This window comes from Desmodus rotundus, chromosome 2 (genome assembly GCF_022682495.2).
Source record: "Desmodus rotundus isolate HL8 chromosome 2, HLdesRot8A.1, whole genome shotgun sequence".
Classification (NCBI taxonomy): Eukaryota; Metazoa; Chordata; class Mammalia; order Chiroptera; family Phyllostomidae; genus Desmodus; species Desmodus rotundus.
This window is the reverse complement of record NC_071388.1, coordinates 33,251,457-33,270,510: the sequence shown is the minus strand read 5'-3', so window position 1 is coordinate 33,270,510 and position 19,054 is coordinate 33,251,457. Positions and strand designations below refer to the sequence as shown.

The 19,054-nt window shown below is 43.5% G+C and overlaps 1 protein-coding gene across 2 annotated transcripts in view; it reads left to right on the top strand.

Annotated features, from left to right (window-relative positions):
- Positions 1-2,344: 2,344 nt before the first annotated feature.
- Positions 2,345-19,054, top strand: part of PLD1 (phospholipase D1) — a 182,520-nt gene continuing 165,810 nt past the window's right edge. The window contains exon 1 of one of the 2 annotated variants that reach the window (XM_053918079.2): positions 2,345-2,504. The gene's annotated coding sequence lies outside the window, so the exon portion shown is untranslated. Of the gene's footprint in view, positions 2,505-13,605; positions 13,732-19,054 lie in introns of those variants that run through there. The other variant, XM_071220569.1, reaches the window with a different exon arrangement.

Below are 19,054 nucleotides of genomic sequence, written 5' to 3'. Positions count from 1 at the left end.
TCCTTACTCTCCCTTGAAAACACCAAACACGTTTCTACCTTATATGATGGCCTTTGTACTTCTAGTTCCTCTGCCTGGGTACTTTTCCCCCAGACATTTATTTGCAAGGCTTGCTCCTTTTCTTCTGCTCAATGTTACCTTTTCAGAGAGGCGGTCTCTGTCAATCTCTTTCCACCTCACTCCAGAAGTCTTGGTCTTTTTCTTTACTCTGGTTTCTATTTCTTCATTGCACCTGTCATCTCCTGGCATAGTTCAGGTTTGTTATCCTACAGGAAAGCACAGGCTTCATCTGTTTTGTTCATGCAGTTTCTTCAGATACTACAAGAGGGCCTGCAATATAGTGGACTTTCATGGTGTATAAATGATCAAATACTTACATTAATTATGTATCATTGTAGAATCGTGCCAAATGTTTTCATGATAATACTTAGAAATTTTGGATGCAATTTTATAGCCTGCTGCTTCTCAATCGAAAGCACTATAATTCCTGAAGACAAGCTTGTAAGAGTGCAGTTACTTACTTTCCCCCATTTTCACGCATGTAATCTTCCTTAAACTCTCCTTAATTCCAAATGCATAAAAGAAGCCACAAACTGCCATTCTCTGAAGCATTTTCTCAGTCTGTTGAAACCTTGCTTGCAGGCATATCCTCTGTTTGGCTCCAATAAATTTTTGTCAAAACTCTCTACAGATTTGGATGTTCTCATGTTGACAAAATCTCTGAAGATATGCAAGATCTGGAAGAATTACAACCCCCAACAATCAGCACATCTCTCGGGGAAATAGAAATGATTACATACTATATCTAAAACTTATCTGTGGCAGTCCATAGCTTAAGTTTATCTCTAAAACATACGACCTTTTTCTACTTTATTCCTGTATGTCAAGAAAGCAGAAATTGAATTATGGTGAGGGCACTTAAATAATTATATTTCTAATTATAGTTAATAGAAAGACCTATTGGTGTAGACTCGTGCCAAATGTTTTCATGATGACACAGGAATTTGGGATGCAATTTTATAGTCTGCTGCTTCTCAATCAAAGGCACTATAATTTCTGAAGACAACCTTGTAGGAGTGCAGTTACTTGTGTGTATAAACCAAATCATCTGTGATTAATAAAACTTGAGAAAGAAGGGGAGGAAAGGGTATTCAGTCTTTCAGTAACATGCTTGTCTTACACTTGCCAGACTTCTCTTAGGCAATAGTCTCTATGCTCAGGGGGCCACGTGTTTAATTGTAAAAATCTGTCAGTATCATAGGATTCAAAAGACATCAATCATGTCTGTCAACAAGGAAAGAGTGACGACTGTGTGACTCTTCTATCATTAGGAAAAGATGTGCTCAAGAGAGAAAAATGTACTCCGAGGAGGGCTGCGCAACTACAGGTTACAGGAAAGCGGGGGTCCAGACTTTTAAGGTCGCCCCTCCACCCCCGCTTTGGACCGGGATGCTCTATTTTTCATCTCATGCAGTTCCATGTGTGCAGTAAGACATTATGTAACCCGGCCAGTCTTGGCGGTGCAACATCCACTAAGTGCTTTAAAGTGGCCATCGTTATTAACAGTTCGCTGTGTGCGGACCCCACGGCTTCGTTCGGCTTTGGCAGAATGTGATGTTGTGTAATGAGCCTGGAGCTGGCCTCTATTCAAAACTATATTCCAAAAGGGCTGCTAGTCAAGCCACATGACAACTGGTTCCTTTTTTCTTACGACTTTATTCTAAGTGGACTCAAACATCCAAATTGCTGTATTTGGACAGTTCCGTTGGTGCAATGGGAATTTTCCACCTTTTACTCCCGATTTATTATTTTATGTTAAGATTTCTTAGCTTGAGCTTTAAAGACATCAAGACACAAATTCCAGCCCCCTGCATTCTAAAGTGGGTGAACTTAGGCTGGTAAACTTCACTTTTCTGCACCTCAATTTTCTTATCTGTAAATTAGCCATTATGTACTCTAGGAAGTCGGAAGAAAGGCCAGCAAAGCTCCTAACTTTAAATTGTACCACTTGAGGCAAATTATTTCACCTTCGTGTTCAGCTGTTTCCCTACTTAAAAACGGGCCAATCGTAGTTACCAGCGGCAATAGTTGAGAGTTTGATAATATAGGCAAAGCTTCTAGAGCAGTGCCTGGGCACTGGGCGGCTCAGGAGTACCTGATAATAATGATGAATGCTAGTGCCCTGGGCTGATGCGATTGACTTAAAGAAACAGTGGGAGCAGAAGGAACAGGAAACCGGGACCAGGACCGAGGCCCAGCGGCCCGAGCCCTTGAGCCCCGGGGGGGGCGGCAGGCTGACCCACGAAGCACGGGGCCTGAACACCGCCTCGCCCCACCCCTGCCCGGGCGAATCCGGGCGGCAAGTTCCGGGCGGCGGCGCCGCGAGGTCCCCGTTCGGGCCCTCCCTCTTCCCATCCTCCCGCGCCTCCAGCTGCGCCAGCTGCGCTGGAGCCCCGAGAATCCGCCGCCACCTCGCAGGTGCCTGCGGCCGCCCGGTCTTTCAGGTAGGAGCTGCGCCGCGGCCCGAGGGCAAAGGGCTCCCGCGGGAGCCCGGTTTCCGCTGCCCTCGCCCTCCGTCCCTCCTCCTTCTACCCGCGGCTGCTGGCCACTCCCCGCCCAACTTGGACGGGACCTTGGCGGCGGCAGCAGCGAGCGCCGCGCGGCCTCGCGGGACCAGCCTCCCTGGCGGATCCCGGGGGCCTCCCGCGCGCGCCTCCCCGTGCAGTTCCTGCAGAGTGGACGCCGACAACTGGGGCGCGTACTTTTGCCAGGGCGCGCGGGTGCCGAGGGCGCAAGCCTCCCAGGCTCCGGGCCAAGGTTGGGGCGGTCCTCGACTGGGTGCACCCGCCCCCTCCGCCGCCCGGTCCCCTTGCGGGGCAGCTCGTCTGGCACCCTAGGTCATCTCGCGCGCTCGGGGTTCGTGCGCCGTGGGGGTGACGGGGATGGCGGGCACGACGGGAGGTGGCGCGTCCCGATGCTTAGAGCCCAGACCGCCGGTTTCACTGTCCCGGGCGTGTGGCCACACAGCCGCTCGCTGTGGCGCCAGGAGGTGATGACGCCGAGGTGGGGCGTGGGGCTCGAGGCCTGGAGCGGGGCGTGTGTTAAGGGGCTTCCCCCCCACCCGCCCCCTCCAACTCTGTTATTGGGACCTAGGTCCCAGATGCTGGGGCGCGGTGCTCCAAGTTTTAACAGGATCTTGTGACGCCCTGGGGAACGGGCCTGTGGAATCAGTCTAGAGCTATCGCCACACCTCTATTTGCCCCTGGTTGTCTCGGATTATTGTCTTCTTTACTTCCTCTCTGAAGTACTGTTTGGTCATCATCTACGACGTCTTTCCCCGGAACGGAGAGTTCTTTAACTTTATCTGCCAGGCCTGCCAATTCCAGTTTAGCTAACCCTTCGTGGGCCTTCCGAGCGTCTCTGGGAGACAGGGCACCCAGAGACCCCTGTGCTGTGTTAAGTAGGTGGTGCAATGAAAGCCCGAAGAATGAGGAGTCGACGGGGTGAACTGTTAACTGACACCATATTTACACATTGTCTGTTTGAATAAGGATCTCTTTAAATAAATAGAAACTGTTTTGTCACATACATGCAAATTAGTTTTTACACAGGCTTTTAACTTGAATTCGTATGCAGCCTTTCCGTGTTGTTTGGGGATCTTTTCACTAATTGAGCTCCCAATGTGTCTTCTCAGGATCCTGTATAATTCACAACCCAAACAAAACGTGAGCAGTTACAGCTCTGAAGGTGTGCCTTTACCACATTAGTCCCTGATGTCAGACTGTTTATGAACCATGGTGCTCATTTAGGTTTTTTGGAGATGCTCCTCGTTGGAAGTTGAGTACTGTGTGTTTCTTAATAAGAAATGATTTGTTATAAAATCAATTTATCTCTTACTCACAGGGCTGTTTTTTAAAGTTATTTATTTTATTGTGGTAAAATGCACAATTCATGAAATTTGCCACTTTAAGCATTTTTTAAGCACACAATTCAGCAGCATTAAGCATTTTCGCATGGCTGTGCCGCCATCCGCCCTTCTTTCATAAAACTTTCATCTTTCTTGTTGGGTTTTAATAACACTGTAACAAAAATGATTGTGTTGCCAGCTTTAATTTTCTCACTAAGCAAAGTTTGAGCTCCTTCTCATAGCTTTACAGAAATGCACTTTGAAAGAGGAAGGTGAGAAGCCATAAACCAGACTTCATTTAGTGAATCTTATCTTCATCAGGGAAGTTCTAATATAGAACTATTTTAGGATAAGCTTGTGAGCTATTTAAATTTGTATTTAAAGGTATTGTGAGGTTTAGTTCTCACAACAGAGGAACAGTGAAGGGAGTTATTGAAAGTTTCCTCCCCTTAATACTTAACAGAAAAATGGAATACCTGGTCTCCTTTAGCAGTGCAGTAGCACCTATTAAATTACGCTTGAGCTCAGGTTGGGGCACCTATTTAGTAAGCAGAGGCACTTTTGATCCAGCTAGCCGGTGGATGTAGCAATTTCCTCTCCATTCTAGGTGTTTACTAAAGTTGCCTGCTAGGGGACCCACCACATAAGGTACGGCCCTTTAAACTCCCAGTTAGTTCGGGTAACTGTTTTCAGTCGAGAAGTGTAGCAGTGCCAGGCCTGGTTTTATGTTTACAACCCTTTAAGTCTTCGCACCGCAAATGTGCAATGTATTCTCCTGCTGGGTGTGGTTAAATGTTGTTGCAGAGTTAAAATGAGAAACTCCTAACCTAAATTTCCCATAAGTCTGTGGCATTTCTGAATGGAAAAAGGAACCCTACAAATTGTTATCTTACACTGCTGGTGGGAACACTTTCTGATATGTTAGTTTCATAAATTCACAGTGCGAGGTAGTCTGGATCCCAGATGTTTTAGTGCTGGGTTATTAAACAACCGTGTATGATACTTAAGTGTTTTATAGCATCACAGTTTTATTTTTTCCTTCTGTTGTAAATGTTTCTTATTTTTTGAACTTCAGATGTTAGTTGTTAGGGAACGAACATTGCAACAACAGAATAAAATGATGGGTTTGTTCAATCAACACTTACATGGATGGGGCTTACCGTGTGCTGGGCACTGCTGTAAGCATTTTACAACACGAACACACTTAACACGGGGTTGTTTTGAGAATTAAATGTGCTTATCCCCATTGTATAGATGTGTTAATTTGAGGCACAGTGAGATCATACAACCAGCACAAGGCAAAGCTGGGATTCCATTCCAGGCAGCCTGAACCCAGCTTTTTGGGTCTTCTATCTCACCAGAAAAATAAAACCTGAGATTCCACCCTCCTAACAAATGAACTGCTTTTCAGGTCGTTACATTCCTATCTGGTCCTCGTCCTCAGGGATAAATAATCTGGCACTATTGTAGTTGGAGTGTAACATAGACCATTGGCTCAACTCCCTTATTTTTCAGAAGAGGAAGTTAAGGTGGCATGTGGTTATGTCCAGGGTTGAGAGTGCTAGGTCAGGACCCTGACACCCCTCTTCTGGGCCAAACCTTAACTCTCGATTGTGAGGAAGTTGGGGCAGGGTCCTGGGAGGGTCTGGGGAGGCCAGGGTGCGTATTTAGGAGTGGAACAGTATTTGCCAATCATTACATCCATCCTGGAGCTAATCTGCTAATGAGGGCCCAGGTTATGCGAGAGGCAGACAGAGCAGAAGCTTGTGGCAAATTGTGGACCGTGGGAAGTCTTGCTGCTGAGGGCTCCGCAGTCCTGGATTCCTTCCCCAATAGCTGGTGAGGCCTGGGACCCTGGGCTCCCCTCTGGATGAGGGGGATATTTTATTTTCTTCTCAATCATTTTTTGAGCTTTTGGGATCTAGAGTTGGGAACTTTTTAAAAGCCTTTGACGCACATAAGAAAATCAGCCAAGAGCAACATGGAAATAAAAATAATTTCGTTTAGTCTGTTCTTTTGTTGAGAGAAAGAAGGACCTCTAAGGGTATAAACTGACAAAGTTTATACTAAGAACAGGAAAATCAAAGTTCAGGACTCGATAGTGATTTTTTTCAAAGCAGACTTTTACAGATGGTACATTTGGCTGAAGGAGAATAGGGAGTAAACGTGGGAAAAGGAAAACAGTGGAAAGGGAGGGAGAGACCACTGCAGAGAGGACGAGTTTGAAGAAGGGCACAGAAGGGAAAGTCAGGGTGCTAAAACCTTTGTCAGGACTTTATACAAGTTTCCGTCTGTTACTTATTAACAACACTCTTTGACATGCCAAAATAATCTTTCATTTGGTTTATCTAGAATTGATTTTAAAAAAAAATTGATCTGATATTGCTTGAAACCACTGCTAATCAACAAAGCCTGGGGACAAGGCGATACCCAGAAACTCAGCCCCAGCTTGGGCTCTTCATAACGATCCAGCCTAATTTTGTTCACACCACTGTCACATGAATGGATTTCGTATATAGTGTGATATTAGAATCATGCGTTTGTAATTATTTTGTTTATGATCCATCCTCCGTGTGAGAGGGCAAGGCTCCTGAGATCACAGGCTGTGTTTCTGTCACTTTTGTGACCGTGTGTCCATTGTAGGGTGCAGTGGATGTGAGCTGAATGGAAGGGTGCATTCATGGACGAGGGAACGTGGGGCAATTCATTTCATTCAAAGTATGTAGGCGTTTCCAGAAAAGAATGTTGTTATGGCTGTTTTACTTATTTATTTGCTTTATCAGGCTCTTTATTCTTACAGATAGATACGTAGATGTGCCCTTGACAGTCTGCGGCGTTTTGATTAGCAGCTGTACTCATTTCATTGTCCTTTTTCTGCAGTGTTCTCTACCCACAACCTGATAAAGGAGCCCTTTGAAGCAAAGCAATTGGAAGGTAGCATTGGGCTGGGATGGCAGTGTCCAGGTTTGGAACAGAGTGGTGGTCTGCCCGTGCAGAACCCCAAGTGGGAAATGTGGTAAAGGGCCTAAGAGTAGAAGAAAAAATAAATTAAAGATGAAGCTTAGATATTATTTTTTAAATCTTACTGTTATTCCCACTTTGAAGTAAAAACATTTAAGCTAAGATAAGAGTATAGAACTTGGGGATAAAATATATTTTTGGTGCTGATATGATTGTGACATCAAAAAGATTTAAAAACAAAAAAGGGAGAGGGGGAAATCCAGACCGAATTCTATTATCCTCAGGGAAAATCCCACCTGTTAGGATACTGTATTGGGTTGGTCAAAAAGTCCGTTTAGTTTTTTCCATAAAATAAAAGACACATTGTTCATTTTCACCAATGACTTTATTGATGTGGATTATTTTGAATATGTTGGCTATCTCTCACATAATACAATGATGAGTGTTCTCAATTAATATCTCAATTTGATCTCTGTCAACTTCAACTGGTTTACCCAACCATGGAACATCGTCCAGTGAGAAATCTCCAGCACAAAACTTCACAAACCACTTTTGACACGTTTGATCAGCCATAGCACCTTCTCCATACAGTGCACGAATCTTTTCTTGCATTTCAGTTGTGTTTTTACCTTTCATGAAATAATAAAGCATAATATGCCAAAAATGTTGCATATTTTCTTCCATCTTCAATATTAAGATGGCTACACCAAAATTCACCAATTTTGATAAGTTTAAAAAAAATGCATGCTGAGATGACAGGTGTCACAATACAATCTAACAAGATTGTTTCGAATGAAGTTAAAGACAACTAAGCTCTACTAGAGCCAGCTTATGCGGAAAACCAAATGCACTGTTTGGCCAACCCATCAGATGGTAAGTATTTCAAAGCTAGAAACATGGAGCAAGACTCTAACCCTAACTCTCACCCCAGTCCCAACCCCAGACTGCCACTGTCTTGGCTGGAAATGCAGGGTCATGGGGCAGTGGCTAACCAAAGCAGGTGTGTGAGGCTTGTAAGGTACTGTTGGGCCCCCCAGGTCCTCGCTGGGAGGAACAATGACAATGGGCCTCCGCTTTGGAGCCAGAGAGCTTGGATCCGTATCCAGCACCACATGGTCTGCGACAAGTAGCTTAAAAATCCTCTCTGCCTTGGTTTCCCCATCTGTAATATGGGGATACAAATAGTACCTCTCTCATAGGATTATTGTAAGGAGTGCAGGAAAATGCTGTAAAGTGCATAATGTGGAATAAAGTGTAAAGTGGAATGACACGATAAATGTTAGGTTCCCCTCCTCCATACATCACCCTCCCCTCTCCACCTCCAATCCAGCAGGAGCCACGTCCATAAATAAAGCAAATTGGAATCAGTGCTAGAGTGGACAGGGTGCTGTGGCCCTACAGGACTACGGAAGAAGGACACATGCATTTTCCTCAGAAGGAATTCTTGTGTGACAGTGAGATTCATCGAGACCCCAGTGATGAGAAGCAGTAGACAGACTTCTGGCAACAAAGCTGGTTACAGCCGGAGAGAATGGAATAACTCCATCCTTTGATAATTACTGTACTTTCAGGATGTGTACTTTGGCATTAGTTAGAAAATTTGATTTTTGTAATGTATAACACAGCATAGCATTTAATAGGAGAAACATGATTTATGTACTAGGAGAAGCATAGCATTCGGTAGGAGAAGCGTGATTCATTCTCTTTATTGATAGGCATATGTGTAGGGTGTGGGCATTTCACATCTGCATGAGTCGTGGATGTCCGTCAATAGTCAGTAGCCTAGACCAGCAGTTTTCACGCTTAAAAGATATGGTGGGTACTGTTTCCCACCTCTACCCCCAAGCACCACTTTTCTGACTGAGCTCTTCTGTGATATCCCAGTATTCAGAACATCCCAAGGCAGAGCTGTCTTTGTTGGCAATTCCTAGATTTGGACAGTGAGCCAGCTGCTTCCTCACATCTCCCCTGCCTGCACACCTCCTGACACCAGCTGCCCCTCAGCCGCTGGAACCGTGGGGCTCCTAGGAGCAGAAGGGAAAGCATTGCCAATCCTTACTGCAGGAAAGAGAAAACTAAGACCTGAAAAGAGACAAGGAAAGGCAAGGCAGTGGACTGTTTTTTAAAGCTTTTGCCTGTGGTGTGCCAGAGCTGGCTCATCCTGAGAGCTGATTTTTAAATTTTCGGAATTTCACGAACTGATTGTTAAACATGCCATTATTAAAATATAAATCATCTGCAGTCTAGATTTTAAACAAATAAATTATATTGAAAACAAAGGTAATAAATACCACGAGTCATCACTTACTAATCATTTTCCTAAATTTACAAGTTACTGCTTCCTATGTTCTTGAAGTTATTTACACCTGTTGTTTCTATATGGTAAAGATACTGTAGCTACCGCACATCTTTTCTCAAACTGTATGTTAAAGCGACATCATGTTGGGAGCTTGGAAGCAGCTGTGGTGGGAATATTTACACCATGGGAATTGGCAAACCTATAGGGCTTCTCCCATGTCCACAACTAATTAGGCATTCGTCGGCACTCTACTGGCTTTTTCCCTCTGCAACATCAAATCTTCTTTACTCCCTCCTTTCTCTTGTGACCAATGAGATTTGACTAATTCTTTTCTTTTAGTTATCACAATGGCTCTGAATTTGGGGATGTGTTTGGGGGGAAAGGAATACACTTTGTTATGTATTGTTTTTATCTACCTTTTCCTATTAGCTGGTACAGATTGGTTTCAGACATTTTAGAGCTCAACAGCGCTCAATTTAATCCTTGATTCTATTTTTTTTGTTGATATGGGATTCTTTTGACTCTATCCGTCTGCCCCTAAATAACTTGCCTTCCTCCCACCTCCAATCATACTAATTTTAATGTCTGGCTAAGCAAATTCACCTGGGAACTTATTTAAATTCAGATTTCCAGGTCTGTCACACACCAACTATCAACTGATGCCTGTTGGCTCCAATTTAGCAGCAACAGGAGTCCCTAATTTGGGGTGTGGTGAAGAAGGAAACTTTATTCAATGCAAAGAGCTCAATTGTGTTATAGCAGGGCTGTGAGACAGCATGGCCATGAGACAGCACAGCTAGGAAGTGGCCCTGGCTGCGGCAGTATATGAGAGGGAGGTATGTTTTACCTCCTGGAGAGGGGTGCATAGCTGCATAAATTACTGGAATTCTTCTACATGGGGTATTTGGCTTTTTATTTCCATTTATTTATTTATTCTACTATTTGCATATCAGTATGGACTCATGGATATGTATCTCACACTTTGGGTTATAATCCAATACTATGTTATTACTTATATTTGGATTTTTAAAGATTTTATTCAAACACAAACATTCTGCTGTCTTAAAATGTTAGAAAATTGTTGTTCCTAGTTTAAAAAAATTCTTCTCTCCTTTTCTTTTAAGTATCCTATTTTTCCATTTATTCATTTGGGACAATAAAAAGCAAGTTACCACTTAGGATTTAATTATGCTTTATCTTTTTGCAGGAGTCAAGTTAAAATCTAAGTATTTAAGTTATTTTTGAGCAGTAGAGATCAAAAGGCATTTTGCCCTTATTGTAAACTGAGTTTGTCCTAAGTACTTTCAATTATTGCTGAGATCACCAATGGGGATTTTATAGTTAGGAATAATTTTTGGCTTTCTTTTCTTTTTTCTTCAGATTTTCCTTAAATTAAATAGAAACTTTGAAAACGCTACTCAATATGCTCTTCTCATTCTTACCACTGGGAGAAGGGTGAGACTGGTTATGGAACCCCCCATGCCAGTCACCCATGCTTTCTGTTTCCTAAAACAAATCTTCCCAGTGCAATTTTCTTCTCTACTAAGGAATCTAATTAAATAAACTGTATGTAAACATGTATTTCACCTCTTTTTAAAGCACGTACAAGTGTAACCTATAGCAGATCCTACCATTGACTGGTCTTAAAATAGAGAGAAAACATACAAAAAACATTTTACTCCATTTACTTCTCTTAATGCTGTAAATTTTCTTTTGTATTTCATTGGTTACTTCTGTTTTAAAATCCAGTGATTTTCTGTATTCTTGTTTCTGTGCCAGTTCACATACATGTAAATACTTGAGAGAGTGATTTTGGTTGCAGGCAAATCCTCTTTTAAAAAAAAAACAAAACTGAAGTTGTGGGCAGACAATTACACTCAGATACCAGATGACGTGGCCGTTTGGGCCCGAAACATGCTTGTGAATGAGGCGTTGGTTAGTGGCTTGTGCGTGGTGGGTGACCAGTGCAGCCTAGTGCTCTCTGATGCCTCACTGAGAGCTCACCCCTGAGAGGAGGATGGGGCCCATTGCAGCATGGCTGACTCTGCAAGTGGCCAAGTGAACTTGGCCTGTGGTCAGTCCCCAGGAGGATCGGGTAATCTATCCAGAGCTGGGCCTTGAAATCTGGCTAGAGAGGCCTGAAGACTTTACTGTTGTAATTAAATAAAGGATAACAGTATTAATTTAGGACGTTTTGAGAAGTCAGTATTACATTGCATAGTAATTAAGCACAAATTAAGCATAACAAATAAGCACTTTACTTAATTGACTGTAATTAGAACATTGTCTCCTGATGCCACCCAGGACTTGGTTCTCAATTTATTTGTTTATTCTGTGGGGGAGGAAAAATAATTTTCCTTCTACCTTTCTAAATTCTGGCTGGACTAATAATTAACCTAACATGAGACACCTTAACAGGAGAAAATACGTACATATGGGGGTTCCATAGGACTGTGAGACCGGAGGACAGATGGCACAGTTATCTTGAGCAAAGGAGAGGGGAGGGATTGTGGTTTGGAATTTCAAAGGGCAGGAAGGCAATTCACATGGAGCTAGAAAAGCAAATGGTTGTACATAAATGTTTGCTGAGCCGTCCCTCACAATGGGGCATCAGAGGACTTTGATCGAATGGGCCTTGAGGTTTCTCTCTATCACACACTAGTTTATATTAAATTATAGTTATCTGTGATGATAGCTCCCTTCCTGGAGCGGGTTCTCTTTCTAAATTCTTTTATGGAAAGTCAAAGCTTCTTTCTGAGTCTTTTGTTTCTTAAAAATAGCCATTTTAAAATAACCAGTATCCCAAAGGCATTCTCATATTTTGGGGGTGGCAAACTCTGCTTCCCCTCAATTCACTGTTATAGACCCTTAATCTTATTATATCTATGCAGTAGAAGTTTCCTTACACCCTGCTTTCTTAGTGCAAAGGACTCAGGGAGGCTATGAAATTTGTACATTATTTGAAAAGACCCTATGTTTGGTGGGCAGGACTCACCAAAAATGATGAATACAATTTCTCCCCTTTGTAAAGGTCTGCAAACCACGCTGGGTCTGGGCAGGGAGGGAAAGGTGTTGCTTCAGAGAAGGCCTGGGCTTCTTTGGGCTTAGGGTCCTCTTGGCCACAGTCCCGGAACTGATCTGGAGCAAGAGAGGTATAGCTCCAGGGCGGAGAGGATGGTGACCACCCAGCTAAGGGTCCTTAGACCCTAAATTAGTCCCTGGGTTCACCAGCCCACTGGAGCCTCTTCTCACAGCATGACATTATTTCCCAAAACAGCATCTTGGTTTCCTTCAAAATACAGATCTGCTGCGTAATGCTGCAAAGATGACTTTAGAATTATGAGAGTAGAAGATGTGTAAGTGGTTGCATCTAAAACCATCTTGTGGGTATAATTTACTTTCATAGTGAGTCCTGTAAGGAATTTGAAGAATGCAAATTCAGTGGCCAACTATTCTTCAGTTCCTGCAGGATCTCTCTGTTTGTACAAGTAGGACTTCTCTGAGTAAGCCTTCTTGGCCAGCTGAACTAACTCATCCTTTTTAAAGTTACAGATTGTAAATGACCTGATGTGTTAATTGTACAGGCTGTCATATTAGGTAATTGAAGCACACTGTCTACTCCACATAGATGCTTATGCCTGAATTTAAATGGTCTACATTCACTGTTAGTAACTATGGACATGCTGGAAAGAGCTCTAGTGTGATATGAGGGATAACCTGAGTTCTGGTTTTGTTTCTGCCACTAACCCTGGGCAAGTTATTTCCAGAAATTGCACTAGTGCTCTTCCCTGTGTCAGGCCCTGCTCTCAAGCTAGAACGAATTAACCTTAGTCCTTTTAACATTAACTGTCCTCGAGAGATTAGGGTCTAGCGTAGTGGTTCTCACACTCCACTGTGCATCAGGAGCCCCTAGCGGGCTCATCAGAATACAGAAAGCTGGGCCTCACCCTGGAGTGTCAGGCTGGGTGGAGAATTTGCATATCTATCAAGTTCCCAGATGATGCTGATGCTGCTGGTTTGGGGACCACGATTTGAGAACCATTGATCTAATGGTTTAGCTGACACATCAGTGAGCACAATTCAAAGATTAAATGCTGTGGAATAAGTACGAGTAATGTGCAGTAGGAAACCGAATGTGGAGAAATGGGCCAAAAGGTTAATGAACAGCTGGAGATCTGAGAGGCTCTAATGGAAGAGGGAGAGGTTAAGCGGGATCTTGACAAGCAGGGCATTTGGGGGAATGACACCATTTCAATCTCCTGATGGGAGGGAGATTGCAGGATGTATGTGGGAGCAGAAGTCTAGTCTAGCATAGGTGGAGTGGAGGGTAGGTGTGGGGAAAGGAACAACTAGAAACAGATGGAACTGAGAATGAGAGGGCTGGAGAGTCAAACTTACGATGTTCATGGCTTTTGGATTTTGGCAGCAAGGGAACAGCGTGATCAGAGCCATGCTTAAGAATGGCAACTCCGACGTGATGGATGGCTTGGGAAGAGAACGAGTGCTTGCGGAATTACTGGGGATGCCCAATCTGCACACAGGTGGCCTGAAGAAGAGCTCAAAGGTGGGAGGAATGGAGCTGTGGGATGGATCTGCACAGAAGCCACAGATTTGGTAGTTGATTGGTTCCTGGGGATGAAGGAGCGGGAGAAGTCAAGGGAGAGTAAGGAGGCAAGTCCAAGTTGTCGGGGAAGAATGGTGGTGGCAGGATCCCCTGGGAAATAGATCGGATAGGAAAATGAACCTCTTGGGGCCTTTGTTTCTTTAAAACCAGATGCTCTCAGAATCTCTTTCTGCATAATTATAGTCAAGGTTTTGAGGGTTTTTGTTAGTCTGAAATATTATAAAATATGTTTGTACAAAAAGAGAATGGCTTACAAAAGATCTGGAAGCAGCCCAAGTGTCAGTCCATCATAGATAAGTGGATGAAACAACTATGGTACATATACACAGTGGAATACTACTCAGCCATAAAAAAGAAGAAAATGTACCCTTTGTGACAACATGGATGGACCTGGAGAAATTATGCTAAGTGAAATAGGCCCGTCAGAGAAAAACAAGTACCGTCTGATTTCACTCATATGTGGAATCCACTGAACAAACTGAACTAACAAGCAAAATAGAGGCAGACTCATGGGTAGAGAGCAGGCTGACAGGTCTTAGGGGGTGGTTAGGGAATGGAGAGATGAAGCAAAAAGCAAAAAGGACTCATGGACATGGACAACAGTGTGTTGATTGCAGGCGGAGGTGGAAGGGGTATAAGGAGGATAAGTGGTAATGGACAACCAATAAAAAATAAATTTAATAAGTAATAATAAAAAAGGAAATGGCTTATATATATCCAGCATTCATGTGTGTGTTGATTGGTTCATCTGGGTAAATCATTAGTTCTGAAACACTTACATCTGTAAATAGCCTTCTTTTCCAGCTCTTCTTCATTTTGCTTTTAGTTTTCTTGCTACATCTACGTGATCTTCCTCCCATTTATGCATGTGAGAAGTTTTTGGTTTTGTGTTCTGTGTATATATTTTAAATAGGTGTAGCAGATATTTGAAACCTCTTTGACTCTCCCTTGTAATAATCATACCATGTACTAAGGCATTAGTATACACCCTGGCTTCCCATTGGATTATAAACTTCTTCTGAGTAAAGAACATGTCTTATTTATTTTTGTCTTCCTCACTGCACTTATCCTAAGTGCTTGTATAAAGTGGCCAGCCAATGTCTCAGGGATTGGATTGAGTCACAGTGAGAGACAAAATGGCTCAGGCAGTCAAAAGTACCAGTTTAAAGGGAAATGGAAATCCATGCATGTTGGGAGTTAGAAAGAGGAAACATTAATTCAGTAGCCTTTCAGGACTAGAATAGAGATCTTTGTGAACACTTTAGGAACCAGAAGCAGAAGCCCATAAAAACTAGGAGAGTGTGTTCAGCTCTGTCTTAAATTAGTCATTGAAAACTTTGGGCCGGATATTTCTACCCTGGGCCGCAGTTTCCTCAATTTCTAAAGTTGTGGTGGCAGTAAAGTAGAGATTTTTATAACTCTCCACACACCCATTTGGGGAGAATTCCGAGCTCAGGGAACAGGTGGACAAAGCACTTGAGATGGGAAGGGGTGCGAAGCAGGACAGGGGGTGGAGGGCGGCTTCAAAGGGCCTTTTGCTAAGATAAGGATCTTGGGCTCTATGCTAGAGGAAGGTCTTGTGCCAAGGCCATCTGCGGAGCAGGAGGGAAGGACCGGAGAGAGTCACATGGGGAAGGAGGCATCATGGGGTTGGTCATTGCCATAGGCATCTGGTTGCTGGATTCTGAGGGATCTTCTCAGGATAAGTCTTAGGAAATGCATCCAGCACAGTTTACCTGGAGACAAAGGAGAGAAGATTTCATCCATGTGTCATTTCTGCCATTAAATCAAGGCAGCCCCACTTTTTAGACTGCGCATGTCTGACTGCCAGGCGGGTTCCCATGGGTGCCAGGTGCAGCAGCTTCAGAGGAGCCTGGACTAGAGGAGCCCTGTTAGGTTGCACTGTTGTGAAGCAAACTGGAATCTTCATGGAACTGGCTACCATGCCAACGGCTGGCATGCAAGGTGAGTTTGAGAGGATTTCAAGCAGTGCATAGAAGGTGGCCGGGACAGGGAGCTAGCTATTAAGGAATTTTTAACAAGGGAACCACCTAATCCAATTTATGCCACAATGTGCTGATAAATGTTTAACAACCAGCTCTCCAGAAAAATGAATGTGTATACATACATATTCAGTAAGTCTTTGAATAGTGTCATTTCATTTAATGTTGTTTGTTATAATGTTGATGAGAAAAAAAAAAGGTTCCCAGCCGGCCACTGGCTATGTGGAGTTTTCACGTTCTGCCCGTGTCTGTGTGGGTTTTCTCCTGGTTCTCCAGTTCTCTCCTACATCTCAATGATGTATGTGGGGGGGTGAATTGTCGTGTGTACATTGTTCCAGTCTGAGTGCGTGTGGGGTGTGTGTGAGTGGTCCTTGGACGCAAGGGCAGCCTGTCCAGGGTGGGTCCCACCTTGAGCTGCCAGGAGAGGTTCTGGGCCACCCTTGACCCTGCACTAGAATAAGTGGGGTAGAAAAGAATTTTCTTGTTTGTATTAATCTTTCTTAAATGTATGTATAGCTCACATTTATTTCAGTGTTTAATATTAGGAGTGTTTAGGTCTTCATTTAGAAGTTTGGTGATGTTTTTGGTGACTAAAAATACGATGTAGGAACTTAACTCTTTTTTTATATCAATTAGCCTGTGGTAAAATTGGGTTCATTATACATTGTTTCACTTGAAGTTGCAGTTTCCAAGAAAGTACCAATGACATTAAGTGAGGACACCATATATACATGTATATATATACGTCTATTATAAATTTTACTGATATAAAGGATGTGTAGCAAACAGTTTACAAATAATAATAAAGTATACTATACTCTATGGTAAAGTCCATGTAGCCAGTTGATTCTGACAGGTTTCTGTTGGTTTTCACTGAACTCTTATATTCATAGCCCACCTGTGGTTACACTTGATGAAAGAAGGTGGTTGATGTTTTCCTGTTACAGTGTGGAGGAAGAATAAGTGGAACAGTGAAGGCACATCTCAGAACTTCATTTGTTCACTAAGCATCTTCTGGCTGCATTGGATAGCGCTGGAAGAGTATTTCCTCAGCACTTTATTCGCATTATAGGCACTGCAAATTTTATCAAGATTTTCTCTATCACTTTCGTAAGCCTAGACAATCAACAAATCAAAAATCAAGCTATTCGTAGGGTTTCTCAGTTTCTCTGTGAAAGTATTCTCATTATGGCTGGTTTCAAGTTACAGAGAATTGGGAAGAGAGGTGCAGTAGCATAACATTATACAGTATTTCCTCTTACAGGTAAAATAGATGTAAGTAACCTCGAGAGTGTAGATGTTACTAAAATGTACTGAAGTAATAAAGAAGTGACTAATTTTGAGTATTTGTAACCTGTGAGTTTGATATAATTTATTTCATTGTAAGTTTATGTGAATTAATTTGAATTAATATGAATGAATTAATTTCTGTATTTAACAACTGATTCATAAAAATTCTCCCAAATTTACCAGTCAGTTCTTAGGAGCTGAGATGAGCCAGCCCAACACACTACTGGAGTTATGTTTCTTGAAGATCACTGATAGCAATCTGTAGAAATGTTTGGAAAGGGGTGGTCAGGAGGCAGGAAAAAGTACTGGAGCCATTAGGGGTGAAAATTAGGAGACAGAGTGGGAAATGTATGCCTCTGCCCTGCCTAGGGTTTACATGAAGTCCGGTTAATAGAAATGATGTGGAATTCGCTGGCTTGTGTTCAAATGGGGGTATGGAGGACCGTTAATAAAAGTCTTACCCTGACCAGTGTGGTTCAGCTGGTTGAGAATTGGCCCCGCAAAGCAAAAAGTTCACCAGTTCTATTCCCGGTCAGGGCAGATGCCTGCCTTGTGGGTTCAGTCCGCAGCCGGGGTGTGAACGAGAAGCAACTGATAGATGTTTCTGCCACATTGATGTTTCTCTCTCCTTACCCCCCTTCCCCTCTCTCTATAAATAAATAAATAAATAAATAAATAAATAAAAAGTTTTTAAAAAGTCCCCTCCAGGTACTTTGGGAGCCCCTGAAAGCGTGTTTGTAGAGCCCCACCCTCTTTGCTGTCTTCTGCTTTGGCTTCCTTGGTGATGACCGTAGGCCAAAGGGATTTGAAGGTGAGGTCCCCCTGCCATAGCTACAGGTGCCTTCCTGGAGAACAGGATTTATGCCAAGGAAGACTCTTGCCAGGCCTTGTTCTTCTGTTTGCTAATCTGGGGGATGGAGCTTCAGAAGGAAGTTGGAACCAGCTCTATGCCCCACAGAAGTTTGTCTCTGGGAGCCTGAAGTTGCTGAGTCTGTTTTTCTGTGACTCAGAGGCAAGGAAGATGACAGCCAGCGACATTTCTTCTTGTAGCTGCTGACGGCAGCAGTCTCAGCTGGTCCGGAGTGGGGAGGGCAATAACCTCTCCTCGCTCTCCTGGCTTGGCCCCCAGAAATCACAGTGGCCTCTGTCTGAAGGTTCCCTTCTTCTCTGCAGATCAGCTGGTGCCGATGAATGTTCGAAAGCCGGGAGTCTCTGGTCCATCTACATTTTCAGCGTGCATGATTTCATTTGGGGGTCACCTAGCCCCCACTGCTCTTAGTGTAAAAATAAGACAGACTAGAAAGAATGGTGAACACGACCTCTGGGTGCATGGTGGAGGTGGTAACTGCAGTATGGTATGTGAAGGGTGGCACACGTGTGGCTGGAAAGAGGATGGAATATTGATGCGAGGCAGGGAAGTTCAGTCATGTTCAGTTTTGAACTTGATGAGATAGGTGTTCCGCAGGATCTGGGCATTCAGGACAAAGAAGGGGGAGGAATGGTTGGACTGAGAGTCGTTAACTTGGTGGAACCATGAATGTCTATGAGAGCCCCTCCCCATGAGGGCATAGAGTGGCAGTCAGCAGGTGGACTCACTAGAGCTCGGAACCCCAAGGGGCACCAGTGTTTAAGGGACGGTGGCAGGGTGAGGGGCCCAAGAACCAGACAGAGAGGATTGTCCAGGGAAAGGAAGGAAATGGCACAAACAAAGGAGCTGAGGCACAATAGTAGCTCATGCTGGAAACAGTTTGTCCCATAGTGTTCACACTTACAGTTTCCCGAGTTTAACTATTCAGAGTTGTGATTACTGTTAACTTCACCTTCCTTCCTCCCTCTATAAAAAGGAGTCAAAGTTACTGCCGTGTCGGAAATGACCCAGGGTAATAGAGACATCTGACACTTTTGCACTATGGTATTACTTTGATCCAGGCTTTTATAGTTAGTTTGAGGAGAAAAAAAGTTTACTTCAA